Source organism: Ischnura elegans, chromosome 10 (genome assembly GCF_921293095.1).
Source record: "Ischnura elegans chromosome 10, ioIscEleg1.1, whole genome shotgun sequence".
Taxonomy (NCBI): domain Eukaryota; kingdom Metazoa; phylum Arthropoda; class Insecta; order Odonata; family Coenagrionidae; genus Ischnura; species Ischnura elegans.
In genome coordinates, this window is record NC_060255.1 from 59,899,476 (window position 1) to 59,916,727 (window position 17,252).

Sequence of the window (17,252 nt, forward strand, 5' to 3'; positions counted from 1 at the left end):
CCACTATACTATACTGTACTTATACTATACTATATATGTATATGAGTAATAAAAAATGGTGTCTACGTTTGGTCAAAAAGGACCATTAAATGTTTACAAAAATATCCAAGATGGTAAAAGTAATTTCGCGAAACACTTAATATGCAACTGCCATAGGAGCCATTTTAAAATTAATAGTTCAAAAATATCCAGCGACCAATTAAGCCCTAGAGAGCAGTTGGAAATTTTAAAAATTATTGAAAGTCAAGATAGCACTCTGATCAACGAATAGCCATGATTTTCCCTTATTCTGGCGTCCGTTCTAAAATTCATTTCTTCCTCCGTTACGTAACTGGGTAACAATAATAATAAGATAAATAGGTACATCATAATTTGCGCCTGAAGATTATGGTAACCTATCGAAACTTGGGTCACGTTATGTAGAAAAGCAGTTATATAAGTAAAAGTGAAATATCAAGAAACCTTATGTAAAATACTTTTCTGAAATTGGTCTTCCTGGTTTTTTAAAGTTCAAGCTAAAATAATTTATCAATTGTCTCGTGTGGTAGATGTTTGACTTTATTTTCAGAAAATGTGAAATTTTGAACTTTTATTAACAGCAAAACGTTTCAAAACGCTGGACTTATTTAGTTAAGAGAAACAAGAAACAAGATCCATCCACTCTAAGCATTTTCTCGCAAACCTATATATTTTCTCACGTTTGAAGAATTGAAGGCCAAATGTCGAAATAAATAGACACGATCCCTCCCTCCCTTTTGCACCGAAAACCAAGACTGCTTCCACATTTCAACACTTTCCATCAAAAGTTCGAATGCAATATCATTACGTTTGCGGAGGAGAAAAAGAGTCTATTCCCTTGGAAAAATAAACCCGCCCCAAACTTCCAAGACTCTTATCTTGGAGAGCTACCCAGGAGGAATGAAAACACTTCCAGGAAAATAAAGGAAAAGAAATTCATCGTAACATTCACCACTCAACATTCAAACTTGGAGAAAAAAACATTTAAGTATAAGGAAAGGCGGTGAATCGAGGAAGTTTTGAGATAGAGAAATCGTCTTCATGTCGACGATGACGTAACAGTAGAACGTCACATGAGAGTGAACAAAAAGAACGATATCACACCACACGGCTCATAAAACACACGGAAAAGGGAAAGATTGTGAACGTCTCGCAGAATGATCATTCATATTCCATTTCTATGCGTTTCAATCATCTCATCAAGGCCTTGAATTTTGAAAGGGCGGAAGGAACAGAATAAAATCAGTAACGAATTTACGAAATCTGGCTATTAAGTACATCTAAAAACCGTAAATTTTTAACTTAAAATATTTGGCTTAATCTCATACCGGAGGTCAACGTCTCAAAAAAACACTTTTGTTATCTCTATCACATATCATGACGCTATTAGCAGTTTTCAACATTTGAAATTACCACATAGAAGTTAGTTCCTGCTCCGAAATTTCCGTGCATTATCCTTAACTTCATGCTGTCGGCCACTTGGAAAACAAATTAGGCAAAAAACTGTTTACGCTCGAAGGTTTTAACATTTCAAACCATACTGAGATTTTGTACTATTCTTCAGTCTTATACATTCGTTGTGTAACCGAATGATTTCCATATCGCATTTTTACGGGTTCAATAGTCAAATTATGTGCTATCAATTATTTTTTTTCAGTCTTACCTGAATCGTAAATGTTTTGATTGAAAAGTTCTTTGCGAGATTTAATTAAAAGCACAAAAAGGCATGCAAAAGTTAGAGTAAACTGACCAGATAATGGAAAATAACAAAAAAAAATACATGTAATGAATGGAAATACGGGATCGAAGTTGGTGGGCGCCGTAGATGGAAAGTTTATATTAAATTTTTGCATTAAAATTAAGTAGGTCGTGCTGGTGTTGGGAAAGTATGTGGTTAGAATTGCACGTTACTGAGGAGAGTTTAAGGGTCTAGCCTAATTGAAAATCTTCTCAATAGGGAGAATATATTTTTAACCTCATATTTTTATTGCCTGAAGTAAAATTGTAATGCGTTCTTTTATTTTTGTTCTATTAAATTTAAGCAATATTTCTATTAATGAATGATTTTACTCGAAATTATGGCGTGAAGAGCTACAACCAAATAATTAAGCCCGCAACTGTGGACTCGTCCGTCATTATATTAAGAATTGTCCATATTTTTTACCATTTCCCCACTAGGAAAAATGTTAAGGGCCTCATTGGAGGCCCTTATCCTTATCCTGGCCCTTATCATTGAATTTAATTGAATGATAAGGGCCAGCCAGAAAAGACCGACCACAAAATCTAACATAATTTACCTAAAAAATTACAAACACATGTTTTTCTATTTCAAATTAGCTCAATTTAAAGGTCAGGAAGCTGTATGCTATCGGATATATTGGCAATACGAATAGAATTAATTATTTGTTCCCAAATTTTTAATAACACGGTGGATTATTAATTAATGCAGCAATTAAAAAAAAATTTTTATTGCGATTCTTTAAAAAATTAAAATGTGTTTTTTTGAAGTTTTATTCCTAATTCATTTTATAAATTATGCACAAAGTTATGAGAAGAATTTACTTTTTTAACACGTAGCGTTTAATCAAAAATTCATCCAGCTATCCAGCTAATAATATGTTCTTATTGACACTATAACACAATGAAATTCTCAAGGAATGCGTTAATAATGAGAATAAAAGACCTCATATATAATTCATGCTTCAATATATAAAAAACGATAGTGATAAATTTCGAAAAATTAATATCATAGAATTTATAATGAATTAAAAACAAGAACGCCAGGAACTTATGAAAAAACAAATATTGACTTTCAAATGATTAAATAAAATATGAAATTCTATCAATATTCCATTCAGCGTATATTCACCAGATTTTCCCGAATTTAAAGTATTAAGTTAATACCTAGTGATTTTTACATAAAATCCAGCGGTCAATATTTTTTATTCTGATATTAATGACGTATTCTCCGTATATAACTGAGCATTGCTAAATCAATCGAAACAAAGTTATTGCCACCACTCAAAATCACCGTCCTAATACACATACATTATATTTTCAGTTGCAAATTTCAATTAAAGTTAAATTACTTTAAAGAAAATGCATATTATTAATTCTCAAGTTATAAAAACAGTATTTTCTTACAAATTACTTCTATTTTTAATTTAATTATTTATTATCCATATCGCATGTTTTCTCATGCACATGGTATAAATGATGATGAAATTTTTTTCTGATTTTTTCAATATATGAATATTTGGACAAAAAAACCTACAAATCCCCAAATTAATTAGCCTACACTTTTTCAGTAACAAAGTACTTTTTTACTTACGGTGATAAAACTGCAAAAAAAGACCCATGGGGAAATTTTGAATATCGATCACATGCATAAAAATGAGTCTTGTGTTTAAATAGTAAGTTTTCATACTCAGGATTCAAGGTATTCAGGACTCTCGACATAAGTGTCTCAATAGGGAAAAATGTTATTACTTCTCTTTTAAGAATACATTTAGTGCCTTTAACCTATGAATGGATTTTTGATTGAAGTGCGAATGAACGGAGTTTAATGTTGAAAATATCATTTTCATAGTCAGGGCTATAATCAATCATCCCAAATAACATAAATTTAATTATTATTATTAACATTCTCGTTTAATCCTACAATACCTAATAAATTATTTCCATTTTTACTCGCGTGCTCTATTTGCGATGTTGTTATCAATAGTTAATGATTATCTTGAACATATTTTTCTAAGAATGAAATGCGATGAAGCCAATGTACCCTCTTGATACCCAAATGTACCCTCTTGATAATGACTAATTTTTTACTTTATGTTATTTATCAGTGTGTGCCAGCATCTGGGGAATGCGTAATTATAGGGTGTACACTTTTTCAGGCAATGCTAATAGTAGTGTTAGCGTGTCTTCCTGAACCAAAATTATCAATAAGCTACCTTTATTGTACAATTCCCTAACCCTAATTATCCTTCCTATGTCGACTCACACTTCTTCACCCTTTCGAACATAGTCGCAAGTCATTTTCTTTCTCACTTTGCTCGTCCATTAATTTACTTTCGGGGATGATGTTGTTACAATGGCCAGGGTACTGACTATCCACTCTGAGGGAATCACCTTTCTTCTTCAGGTAGTATTTGTTTCCTTCATTATATTTTCTTCAGTCCACACCCAGGTTATCCTTCCAGATTTTCCATGGTGAACCCACTCTTCCTTTCCCTTTGGAACATTGGACCTGGCCACTTTCCCTATCCTCTGTTGATCCACTCCGCTTATATCCCACTTTCCACTTACGAAGTCACTGATCAATATCTTCCACGCCTCAATGTCTTCATACGGCATCACACATTTCTTCATGCAATGACTTTTTGTAGAAAACCAATGAAAATCCTACCCCATCGAAAAACATTAGTTTCGAGTAACATTCAGGTTAATGAAGTATCCGATCATAGCTCTTCCAACTATCTTGAAATTGGTCTTGTATGCTCTGCTCTTTGTTTCTACCCGAATGTGAGTGTTTCGCCAGATTGCGGCATTCAGGCAGCACTGGAAAGAAATAAACATATGCAAAATTCTTTTTGCATATGTTTTTTTTCTATCCAACCTCTTTTTAATATCCCAAGATATTTTTGAACTCTTTTCCCATATAGCTGATAAAAAAGTTCTTTTGCAAGAGGAAATTCTCATAAAATCAAGGGAAGTATAAAATGATGAAATTTATTAAAGTTTCAAGTGCGGTAAATCGTGGCAGTTCTTTTTTTTTCAAATAAATCAAAAGGGACACCTAACCCATTCTCTTTAATATTTCACTCTACACCTACATTCCAAGCTATCAAGACGACTTGATCCCTCCCTCTCCCTCTCCCACTCTCCCCCTCTCTCGCATTTCGGCCGCCCTCTGGTGGGATACCTCAACAGCCAAAGTGTGCGGCGAGTTGACTTCTTGCTCCGAGTTCCCCAAGAGGGTTTTAGCGGCCTGTTATATCGTCACTTTGGAACTGTTGGAGAAATGTCACTTGCAATTGGCCCCAGAAACTTCATGAGGTTCTCGAGTGGATGTTATTCGCCTCTTTGACAGCTTTCATGCACAGTGCCAAACAGAGAGACATAAGGGTCCATTTCTTATGGTATATTAATCATTGTTTTTGGCAAAAGTTATTCTATAAAGCTCAGAGTATATTTATATAGTGCAGATCTCCTGAAAACTTACGTGCAGAAGCCAAACAACAAACTGGACTAAAAAAAGCAAGAAATGATTTTCAGCTAAAAACCGTAGTGATTTATCTCAAGTTGGTATTAAGCATATCGTTCATTGTTTCTGTATCATGTGGACTCATATTTTCGTTGTAAAAAAATTGATGATAATTAATCATTTGGTACAATTTGTAGCTTGCATTTCATCAATTTGAGTAGTGACATGAAACCTGCACAGTGAAGGGGTTTCCCTCGCTTAATTTGTACTTCCTTTTATAAAACATTTAAGCTTCTCCTCCTGCTTTGCGTAAACCTTTAATTTCCATATAAAATTAGTGAAGTCAGTATTTTTGAAGCCAGTTCACTGTCGGATAGAGAATAGTGCGAAACAGAAATTCAATATGGACGCCCATTTCTTACAAATTACATTCTGGTATCATTGAAGTAAATTGAGAATAGATTTCTACAGATTACTTTTACTTTCCATTGTCCAAAATTATGCGTGTCATGAAAATTCTTGCTTACCATCAAGGTCTCTGTGCAAATTCTTTGCAGTCATTAGATAATTTATAATTTTTATTAAACGAGCTTGCTGCGCCCGCTCCCAGCGGGCTTCTCCCGCTCTTTTCAATGCAGGTCCACAGAGGGATAGGCGCGTTTCGAATTTTAAAATGTAGAAAAAAAGGCAGGGTCTTATGTACAATTTAATTGGAATGTTCATCTACAAATGGAGGTCAGAGAACCTCTTTAAACACAACATTGGAAGTAATTACACTATCCTCTGTTAAACCGGAGACACGACTCTGGTGACGACACTTTCATCAGTGCTACATGTCTAGAGAAAACTTACGTGCTTTGGATGTTCAGAATAGAGGTAGTGATACAAAAGGTTTTCATTAAAGAATTTTGCGATTTTAAACGTGGTTTAAATATAAAAAGTAACAATATCACTCACGGAATATATGTCTTTATTTTACGACTTTTTCGTCTCAAACAGCTCTATTAACATGGTTAATAAATTTCAATATGTGCGCACTTAGTCACTCGACAAGAGAGATATCCGGTATCAACATAAGCCTGCTCTTAACAAAAGGTGCCAAGGGGACCACGGCTTAACGTGGGCCAGGGAAAACTGGACCCGGTGGGGAACCAGAAAAGCATTCCATCAATATTTATCAAAGCTACAATTTTCGCATTTGGTAACTTGGTATACTTGCGCAGATTATGGAATGGGGATATGTGATAAGGATGATGAAAAGGGAAGAACGATGAGGAAAATTCACAAAGGATATTCAATCTCGGGCTTAGAATTGTATATTACAGTTTGTATTATGTTTCGTTGTATCTATCGGAAGCATTTAACTCCCATAGTACGTATTATATTTGACTCTAATTACCATACACTATGTATTAGTTTTATTCAAGGAATAAAAATGTTACCAATGGTATAAAAGACTGGAAGCTCTTTAATAAGAATTCAGGTAATACCATGTTATCAAAGTTCACTTATTTTGCTCAAAATATCGTATTGTAATACGAGAATGGTATTCAGAATCTTGAAAACTCTTAATTTCATGGTTAAAGGTTGATGTAATTGACCGGTTAGCACATTTATCTCAATTTATTTCATCATTTGGATAACAGATATCAATTCCTGCCGGATTTATAAGAATTAGAAGTCCACCCTCTCCGTTAAGTTGTATTTTTTTCATAAAAAATCAAAATCTACTCATCCCGCTTACTGAAAACATTTAATTTCCATAAAAAATTTTAGAGTCGGTGTAAGGTTCACCGCAATGACAGTGAAAAGAAAATTGCAGAATATTCTCAATGGAAATCATCTGATAGTTTATTAAAGCTATGGATAATGATTTTATTCGTAAATAAAATGTATTTTAAGTAAAGTTCTATGGTAGTAAATGAAGCATAACACAATTGAGTTAGTCTCAGTAAATTATTCACCATAGCAGCTACAATTCAGCTTACACCATAAGTATCACTCAGCGTTTTTAGTACACGAATTAAGTCATTCAATTATTCACTAGGGTTTTTGGTAATGTGCATGCTACCAAGATTTATTCGGTAAATCTATGATCGTGAACACGGATCATTCTGATGGACTGGTCCGTTTCATTGCTATTGGTAATTTTATTTTCTTTTAATGATGGAATCTATGGATAATTTGGATATTTTGATAAATTACACATGTACAAATAATAAAAACATGGATGAATTTTTGCTATTGCATTAATTTTAAGAAGGGATAGAAAATAATATAATAATACGACGACCGTATATGATGATAAAGGGTTGACAGTGTAGATTGTGGTTATGGAGATTGTCTATGGCATTAAAATGCGATTATAAAAAATGGTCGCAGTTCGTCCCGAGTATCACCGAAGTTGTAACTGTGTTTATTTATTAAAGTTTTACTTAAACGTGAGCTTCTATTCTTGATTTTAAAATTGAGCTTAAATGAACTTAAAAGCATTTTTCCATTCCTTGTCTATTTCTCCTCTCTTTTGAGAAACTTTTCCTTATTAGCGCTATCTTGAGGAGAACATTAGTCCCGCTGACCAACTGCATGCGTGTGCGTTTGTCATTGTGCAGAGATGCGGAGCGTGTCTCACCGCCATCTCTCTTCATCAACTTCTTGAATTTTTCGTCAATAAGAGAGTTGGAGATGAATAAAACTCGCTCCTTTAATCCACACTCTCTTTTGGATGAATGGCTCAACTTCCTCGTCAGTCTCACAACGGGCAGACGGCGCGGCATCGCGGGAAGAGATGAAAAAAGTTAACCCACAACCACCACGGCGATGAGATATTCTCTGAACTGAGGTTCATGGAAGAGAAGCTAAAAATATTCGCAGAAACCATGAAATTATTCGATGTATCTTTCCACTAGTTAGTTTAATCAGCAGCGGGTTGCAATTGCTAAGACAGTATAGTCATTTAATTTTCCATATCGAACCGAATTCACCCAAGAAGCAATTCGCATTTAAGCCTTTTCAATGTGCAACCGTTCGCATTAACGATAATGTAAATTTATGACTTTTGGAACTAATGACGTAAATCGATGTTCGTTTTATCACACAGGGTGCTATCTCAGTGATAAAAGGTTTCTGGTGATGCCTTCGTATATATAAAGGTGAGGCTGTGAATCGGAAAAAAATATCAGCTCATGAGAAAACCACCTTAGAGCAAATCATCCAGAGAGTAAGATAGCTGGTCAAAATTGGTCTGTTGTAACGTAATATTAAAGTTTTAAGAATATAAAATGATTTTCCCTACATTTAAGATGGTAAATTATATGCACTAATAAGACTTATGAAAGTAGTCTTTATCCTTCTAAAATAGCCAAGGGTGATGTTTTAGGCGCTGTATTATACAAAATAAAAATGAAAAGGTGAGGAAACTTCTTACCGGAAAAACTAGGAAATAAATATAGAAGCAGATAAATAAATTTTGAGTTAGAACGTTTTCAGGACCATTCAGCTGGCAAAGCCATTGCCGTACTTTGAAAGTGTAACAATTGTTTGAAAATTTAGCTGTCGACTCAACGCAAGTGATTACATGAGTTTGTATCAATTAATATCCATAACAGCATTAAACATGAAAGCAAGTTTTACGGAAATAAAAGCTAGGCTTCATTGAATTTTTATATGAGCCACCAACTACAATATTCTGGTGACAGAGAAGGTATGAGCATTCGTACTTGTCTCGAGAGAGATGCAAAATTAAGACGGCACGTTCCTCCCTCTCAAGCGGTCGTTTTTGTCTTCTTTGGAATAATGTCTCCCCTTGAATAATTATGCTAAAATCTTCCAAATTTTAGAGTATATAGAGTAGGCATTTAAAAAAATTGTTTATTCCTCAATTTTAAAAATGCGAGAGAGAAAATACTGAGGTAAAATTCTCAAGTTTCTTATAATACAGATGAATGTTAACTAGGGTCTACTCTTTAAACCCTGAAAATTAGGACAACGATTACAATACAAAGTCGTCCCTCCTATCCAGTACAAGATAGAGATAGCTCATATTATTGCCTGTAATCTATTTTTATTCTTTGGGAGAGGTCCAAATCCACGGGTGATGATTTGTCGTTGACATAAAGTGTGCTTCAATGTTAGATGTACAAAGCATAGCCTGTGAATGACAAAAGATGGTAAAAAGGAACATGCTTCTAGATTCAGCAGGCGAGAATACAGTGGCTGTTGTAAGAAATGAAAAAGATAAAGGACAATAACTGCCCCCAGTTCTCTTCATTCTCCAACCAGTCTTCGTCTGCATCTGATTCCTCTTGGGCCGTTCCTCTGGAAAGGGTTCAGATAAGAAAGTTGTATAAACCGCGTTCAAATACCCTCCAAGGCTTACTACCTCTCCGACCGAGATTTAGATTTGCGAAATGGAGAGACCGCGGTTGGCCCTATGCATTGCACACTAAAAGCGGAGAGAATAGTAGCAAGCTGAGCCGTAAATCAGCGAATGTATCCGCTTTTCGGCCGCTATCGCGCCCCCGTCTGTCGTTCGTGGAACTAAAGTGGAGCCCTACGGGCAGCCGAAGACAGCGCCGAGTCTCACCGAAGAGGGAGACGAGACGGTGGAGCTTCGCTTCGCACCCGTATGGTGGGTTATGCCTGTGAGAGAAGTTGAGAGATAGCCCGCATGAAGAATTCTGATTTGAGGATGAAGAGAACCTCGCTTTTATTTAGAACGCTACGGTCAAGAACTCATAGTTGTCAGACCAAACGAGATAAGAGGGAAATGTCTTACGTTTTCTTGTCTCAGGAAACTCATTGAATCTTCATTTGGTTATTGATAGCTCTGGTAGCGATAAAAAAACTTTTTTTTCCCACTAATCATTCTGTAACATACTACTGAAGAATATATGCTCAAAAAATAGAAAAATATAATTTAATGCCTTATTACACGTTTGTCAGGGCAGTTTATCCCATGGCATTACCCAAGAAGAAAATGCTGTATTTCCTTTCCAACTCACTCTGGTTTCGATACAAAAAATAAAGATTTAGAAGAAGACCTTTAGATCATTTCCAATTATTATCAAGCGAACTTTCAAACGTTAACCAAGTTTCTGTGAGCGTCCTGTTTACCTTGTTTACGTATACAATTTTTATTTCAACCTAAGTAAATGAATTCATGTATCCAATTCAATTTATCAATGCGGTAAATACGAATTGAACTTTTTGAGAACGGAAGTTTCAGTATGTAATTAAAGATAATGAGGATAGCCCTGAGGATGATTTAAAATAAATCGAAACGTTGGCTATAACTTACATTGACCTTAACTGCAAGAAATATTATAAAATGCATTAAACATGGTCAAGAATAGGAGAGAAAAAAAATAATAATAATAAAAATAGTTAAGACATAGTGGATAAAAACGAAGTCAAGAAATTTTAACCCCGGATAGCTGATGCCAGTAGAACCAACATTGCTAATGAGGGCTATGCGGAATTTGTCTCTTGGTAAATGATGATTCATCTCCAGGTAAAAGTAATAGTTTCTCATCCAAGAAACCCTTAAATGGAAAACCACATAGTTGAAAATGACTTAGTGAATTTTTTATGCAAATAAAAGAATATCAAAGTATTTCTATAATCCATTTTCTTTTAAGACTAGAACGGATCCTAAAATCTCGCGCAGCTTACACTTACAGCCAGCAACCAACCGCAGTCACCGAAACGGGGTGACATCTTCTCCTCCATCTAGAAGTTTGAGTAGGTCTAATCCCTAGACGAGTCACAGATGCCTCTTCTCTGCGACTTTTGACGCATGAGGGCTACGGAAAGATTTCGCGCTGGATGAGTGGGAGTTTGCCAAAGACTAGAGTGATATTAATCATATTTAAGAAGGGAGATTATACCAAGTTCAATTCATTTTTTCGTTTACTAGAGAGACTACAAATTGATTTTAATACAATAGAATGTTCTAGATACAACTACCATAAATACGCAACCCGCAATACGGCAATACAGCAGGGCAATAGCCATGTTGGCCCATTCACATTTGGAGAGACTCTACAATTCTGTTGACACAATCGAGAAAGAGCGCAAAAGGGGATATGTTTCCATCGTATTGCAATATTTTTGCATCGTGGTTTGCATAAATGTAGGAGTTTCTCCCGTACTATCTGTCGATTCTGTTGAATTTAAATATTATACCGAGGACAAAACTTGGATTCCAAGGATCATTTATAAAATATTCTGGCAGTCTCCCCTCCCTTTATGACTTATTATTTCAATCTTGATCTGAGGCTTCCGGGCGTTCCTCCGCGTTTAGATGTCCATAAGTGACGACAGTTTCTCCAGCCATCCTGCTGGCGTCTTCAGGTCAGAAGTAGCGATGCATAAAATTTGGCCGTCTTATATAGGTGGCTCGGGGATTAGAGGCCGATTTTTGATTGGTTGGAAATTCAGGTGGGCTCTGATTGGTCATTTGAAGACCCTTTTCCATGTGTTGGCTAATGTGTAGCCGTCTTCTCTGTTGCAGTTCTCAGGGTGCTTAGCTATCTCTATAGCTTCTCGGATTAGTCTAGGATAGTAACGGCTTTCATTACACAAGACTTTAGGCTTATCGAAATCCACTGTGTGGCCAGATTCCGACCACACATGCTCCGATACGGCGGAAAGGTGGAATTGTTATGCTTGATTATTATTTCAATTCACGATAACTATACTCCCTTTCAATCTATCCAAAAATTCTTTTCTCTTCCTTCCTCTCCCGCGTTTACCCAACAATCTACACTGTAACACTATTTTCAACATCCCCTCTCCGCTCAATATTACCTCCATTCATATCATCTGTCTCCTTGCTTCATGTACAAGCTGCCACTTCCAGCGCTTTGTTTTTCTTCCTCCTCTCAGTCCACTTTGCCTTCTACATTCTTGCCTAAACCAGCATCTCGATCGCCTCAGGTATTTTCTCGTCCTTTTTCTTGAGTGTTCGCCTTTCCACACCGTAGAGCGCCGCACTCCAGAATAAACATTTCAATTCCTTTTTTTAACTCTAACAGAACGGTCCTTTCACAGCCTCCTTCCTGTTCACAGTCACCTCCTTTGCTAGAGTAACTATCTTCCTGATGTCCTCACTACTGTATCCGTCTTCCTGCAGTGTGGTACTCAAATAATTTAATTAATTTTCCTGATAAAATTTTTGCTCATTTTGTCGATATTATCTCAAACCCATCGGACGCTATCAACACCTATCATTTAAAATTTCATTTTACATCACATTACGAAGTTCTAACGCAATCCAATGGTACTTTCCCTTCTCTGCTTAATAAAAGCTCAAAGACTTCGTTATCATTTTTCTCCTCGTCGTATAGGAGGCTACCCAAGCCAGCGAGAGGATTCTGTGAAAGCACGCTCGCCCATACGGAGACCGATATCGTACACCCTGAGAACCTCACATGTGAACTTACCGCTGATCGTAAAAAGTCACATCCCCAGTACCTTCGGCGGGTGCGACCTTCATTTACATATTCATTCATTTTTTTACAACCCCACACTTTTCTACGCACGATCTCACCCTTTTTCGCAAGGAAATTTGATCACACACGGAAAATGAGCCTTGCGAGACATAATAAACTACAATTCATGCAAACAAAAGGGTGTTGGTCCCACCATGGTTACACCTCAGCTTCTCGAAACTTCACACGAGGAATTCCACGTGCAGATTCTTATTGCTTAAGTTTATTTACTTCAGAATATACAAAGGGACCCGCAGGCCTCGTTTCAGGCTTTGTTTGCTAGAAAAAATAAAAATGCAATTCTGACTTACACGGAGAACATCACTTCAGAAGCTCACTGCACGTCAAGGTCCAGCAAAAACGACGAATTAAGGGAGATGTTTTGCCGAACGGAGGGATTTTACTATAATTCGATTTTCTTTTCCCTTAGGTCTTCTGTTTATTAGTAATAGGTGCCATGCTCACTGAAGCAACTTGCAGGGTAGCATGTAGATGAATAAAAGACCATTTAGTCGAAGACATCTTTCTATCTCTTTTTTCCTAAAATTTTCATCTAAATTTTTATCTAAATGTGTCGATTAACATAGCATTAAACTCTGTTGGCTCATGACTCACGGGTTACTCTTCAAATTTGCCACTACTTGAGTGCGAACATTCATATCGAATTAGAAAGCTCATAAATTGAGGGTAGAGACTATTTCCGTTCAAACCTTTGCTATTGGATAGGCTACATGAATTATGATGGGATAAATAACCAATGAAGTGAATTAAAATGCTCCTGGTTACTCGAATAATAATTTTAGTCCGTTTCAATCTCTAATATTTGTTTCCGCTAAAGCATAGGATATTACCAAAAAATTTTTTCCATATGAAGGAAGTATAGGTTAATTATATTGCGATAATTACTTAGCAATGTAGACTATAGTTTCTTGTTTAGCCTATTTTTTCAGAGCCAATGGAAATAATCGTAGAAACATAGCATTAAATATGAATACAGGGAAAATGAACAGTGAATGTTATTAATTTATTCTCTGGTGGAATCCCCAAAGGGGTGCTATCTAGACGGAGGCCCTATAAAAACAGAGAAATGCGTATCCGATAAGTGAGCGGCACGAACGAAGCATCAAAGATTTCATTTCTCGCTCTTCGTTGATTTCCCTATGGAAATGTCTTGAATGAAATTATTACATCTTGGAGTTTTGTGAGTGTTGTGGCTTCGGTTGAGGTTTCAGCGGCGATAATTCAGAGGCAGGCAAATCAACTTCGGTAAGAAGCGATAAGAAACATGGAATATGGATAGCTATACTTAAATTTTAAAAATTTACCTGTAAGAAGACTAATTTGGTGGCAGCAAATATGTTGTATGCATGAAAGTTACTGTGCATGAATTAGCTTATGTCTATTGTCATGGAAGGATGATAAAACGAACTTAAAAGGAAATTACTACATCAAATTATGGATTAGTAGGTGGGAAAGCAAAAAATTCGTTTGAGACAAATGCATGCAACTTAAGAATTCCCATTTCATTATAATTCTGTGAGTATTTTCCTCGTCTGTGAACTTAGTAATTCAATCTAGGAAAAGAATATGACTTTTTATCTGCTGTGTGTGATTACATGAGTTTCCAGCTAACTTAAACTACGATAAACTTCGAGCAGCAGAAAAAAAACATTGTTTTGACAAGGAAGCTGCCTTTGAATTGCTGCAACATCGGTGTTGGAGTCGTCAGCTTATGATAGCTGACTATCTAGTGACCCTGTTTACATAATGGATAGATACCACTACCTTTTTCCATAGCAAACCTCTCCTTCCACTATTAGTCCAACTGCTGTCTTAAAAATAACATTTTAATAAATTTTTCTCATAACTTATGCCAAACTCATTTTATTCTTCTCTTTTTTTACGGTTTTCATTCCCGTTCTTTCCTCCCTAGCTTTTTTCAGCACCTCCTCATTTCACATTTCATCAACCCATTTCGCTCTATCTAGCCTCGCCAAACAACTAGGTCTAAAAAGGGTTGATCTGTCTCTTCTTCTAAAGGTTCACGATTCTCATCCATAGAAGTTTATACTCCGCACTATTCATTGCTCAGATCCTCAGTTTATCCATATTAGTGCATAGCACCTTTCTCTTTCAAAGACATATTTCTTTCCCCATGGCCTTTCTTGGCCTGACGTCTTAACTCAATCATCCATTCTTCAGTCCCTATGCTTTCACCTGTGCCTTCTAACCTGCTCATCTTCTTTCTTCTTCTTCCCCGTTGATAATAGCTTTTACATTTCTGCCATCATTCTCGTATCTTACGTTATCTAAACATCGAGTTTCCTTAACTGTTACGTAAATTTAAGGTATATTTCTTGATTAAATTATTTGTAGTACCTATCTTCAATAATAATCCAAATATGTATTCCGTGATGCATAGCAAAGGGTTGCTTGAAATATAAAGTCTCACTTCTCTTAGTATACGAATTTACTTCCTCATCCATCTTATTTGTTCCCTGGAATTACTTAAAATAATTATTTTAATCTAAAGAGAATAATTCAAATGCACTAACTTCTCTATACCTAATTCTTATTAGCCTGCAGATCCCTCGACTATCAAATTTCCTTGCGAAGATGTCATTCCGCCACTTCTGTGCTCCATTCACTTAATTTCTATGAATATTTTTGATGTACATATCCAAGTCTTTTAAACTTGCAACCACTTCTCTGCATTTTCACCAAAAACCTCGTCTCAAATGTCCTAATTTTCTTATGAGGACCGCTTCGCCATTATTCTCCGTCTTAACCAAAGCGATTGCTCGTTATTTTCCGTCAGATCGATGGCATTCATTCTTCATCTTACTCTTATCAGACGCGATTCGTCGATTAAAATAAAAAAATATACAAAGCTTGCGGTGAAATCTATCGTGGGAAACAGAATCACTTAACTCCGCACTTGTTTCCAAACGGGTGACTCTGGTACCAAGGCTTACTTGGTCTGTTGCGATTGTAACCGGAACCGGTTTTACATATGCTTGAGCAAATAACAAATCAGCTTAGGATTTTGTTGAAAGGTTTTTTTTTTCTCATTTCACGCGTAATATCAGATCCGGAAAACAATGTGAAATTAATTCTTTTGGTGTATGGGTAATAGCTCTTTTATTTATTAAGTAGGCATTGAATTGCTTTTGGGGATTCCATATAAGCGAAAGTTTTGCTGCGCAAATGTTTTTTAGAGGCAGCACTTATAATTACTGCCGGTAGCAGGGAACACCGCTCAGAAGTTCTCTGTGGTTATAAATCGTATCGTTAAAACAAAGAGGACATTCCCTGGTGAGAAAGATGATCTAGAAAATGTCGTGAAGAGAGAGGCAGCATAATTAATGCCGCAGCTCAGCTGTGGAACCAAGGAAGACAGAGTGATTATAATCCGCATGAAACGCTTAGTGTAAAAATGTATGGAAGCAAATGATTCGTCTCTTAGGAGTGAAATAAGTGTGTAGGCATTTTTGCCACGGTGACTGCGGTGGCTCCTCCACTCGGCCCGATTAGTAAACCTTCTCCCGTATTGCTTCGAAATTTCCATTAGTTATCATTTTTTTTCAGTGGCGGAACTTAACGAAACAGATTGTGCACTATAATTCCTGTCTTTTTTCACTCTATGCATGAGCTCCTTGGGTTTTTTTTATAAAATAATAAACGCATAATTATGGATATATATTAATTCCTCTTTTTACTCCCCGATGAGTGGGCCCGCTGTAAATTGCAACGTACTTAAATTTATAAGCTCTCCGTAGGTTGTCTTCAATACGATTTGTATTATCTTTAGGTAAATTAAGTCAAATTTGATTGAAACCGCTGGTCAAGTAATTATATTACTTTAATCCAACATTGAGTTTTATAAAATAAAAGAATTCTCAGTTTATTTTTCTATTCCCAAAATTGTAAGCAATAATTTCTACGGTATTTGCGGGGAAAAACATTAGCACATTTTTATGGAATACTTTTTTAACCTTTATAAGATAAAAATAGTCAAATAACAAAAAATATAATGACAATAAAATATAATATTACAAAACAAAACCAAAATACTAACTTCTTGCCCTTCATTTATGGCAATTAACACCATCCACCGAAAAGCTGACTTATTACAAAAAAAAATAACCAACGAGGGCCACGAATCACCGAGCTAAAATGAATGTAGTACGCGAGGTACATTAAAAAAAAACTTAATGCAGCCATGATAGTTTGGTTGATCGAAAGCAAAGAAAATTCTCCTTGGGCGCAGATCATAAAATTTTCAATTATCTACGTTTAAGCACATCACTAAATTCTGCACACAAAATTGTTCACAAATTAATTAGGAATACTTTGAAAAGTTAATGGAATAAACTATCAAAGTCGTTTTTGTAACCATCAATCGGTTAGTAGCTAACCCGAAAGTTTTTTTTAGATAGGTGCGTGTAGATCTCATCCAAGCCTAAACCGTATGCGTGTGTTTCACGTATCTGGGATAAGGGGGTCAGTTTATTTCCCTGATCCAACTTGAAGTT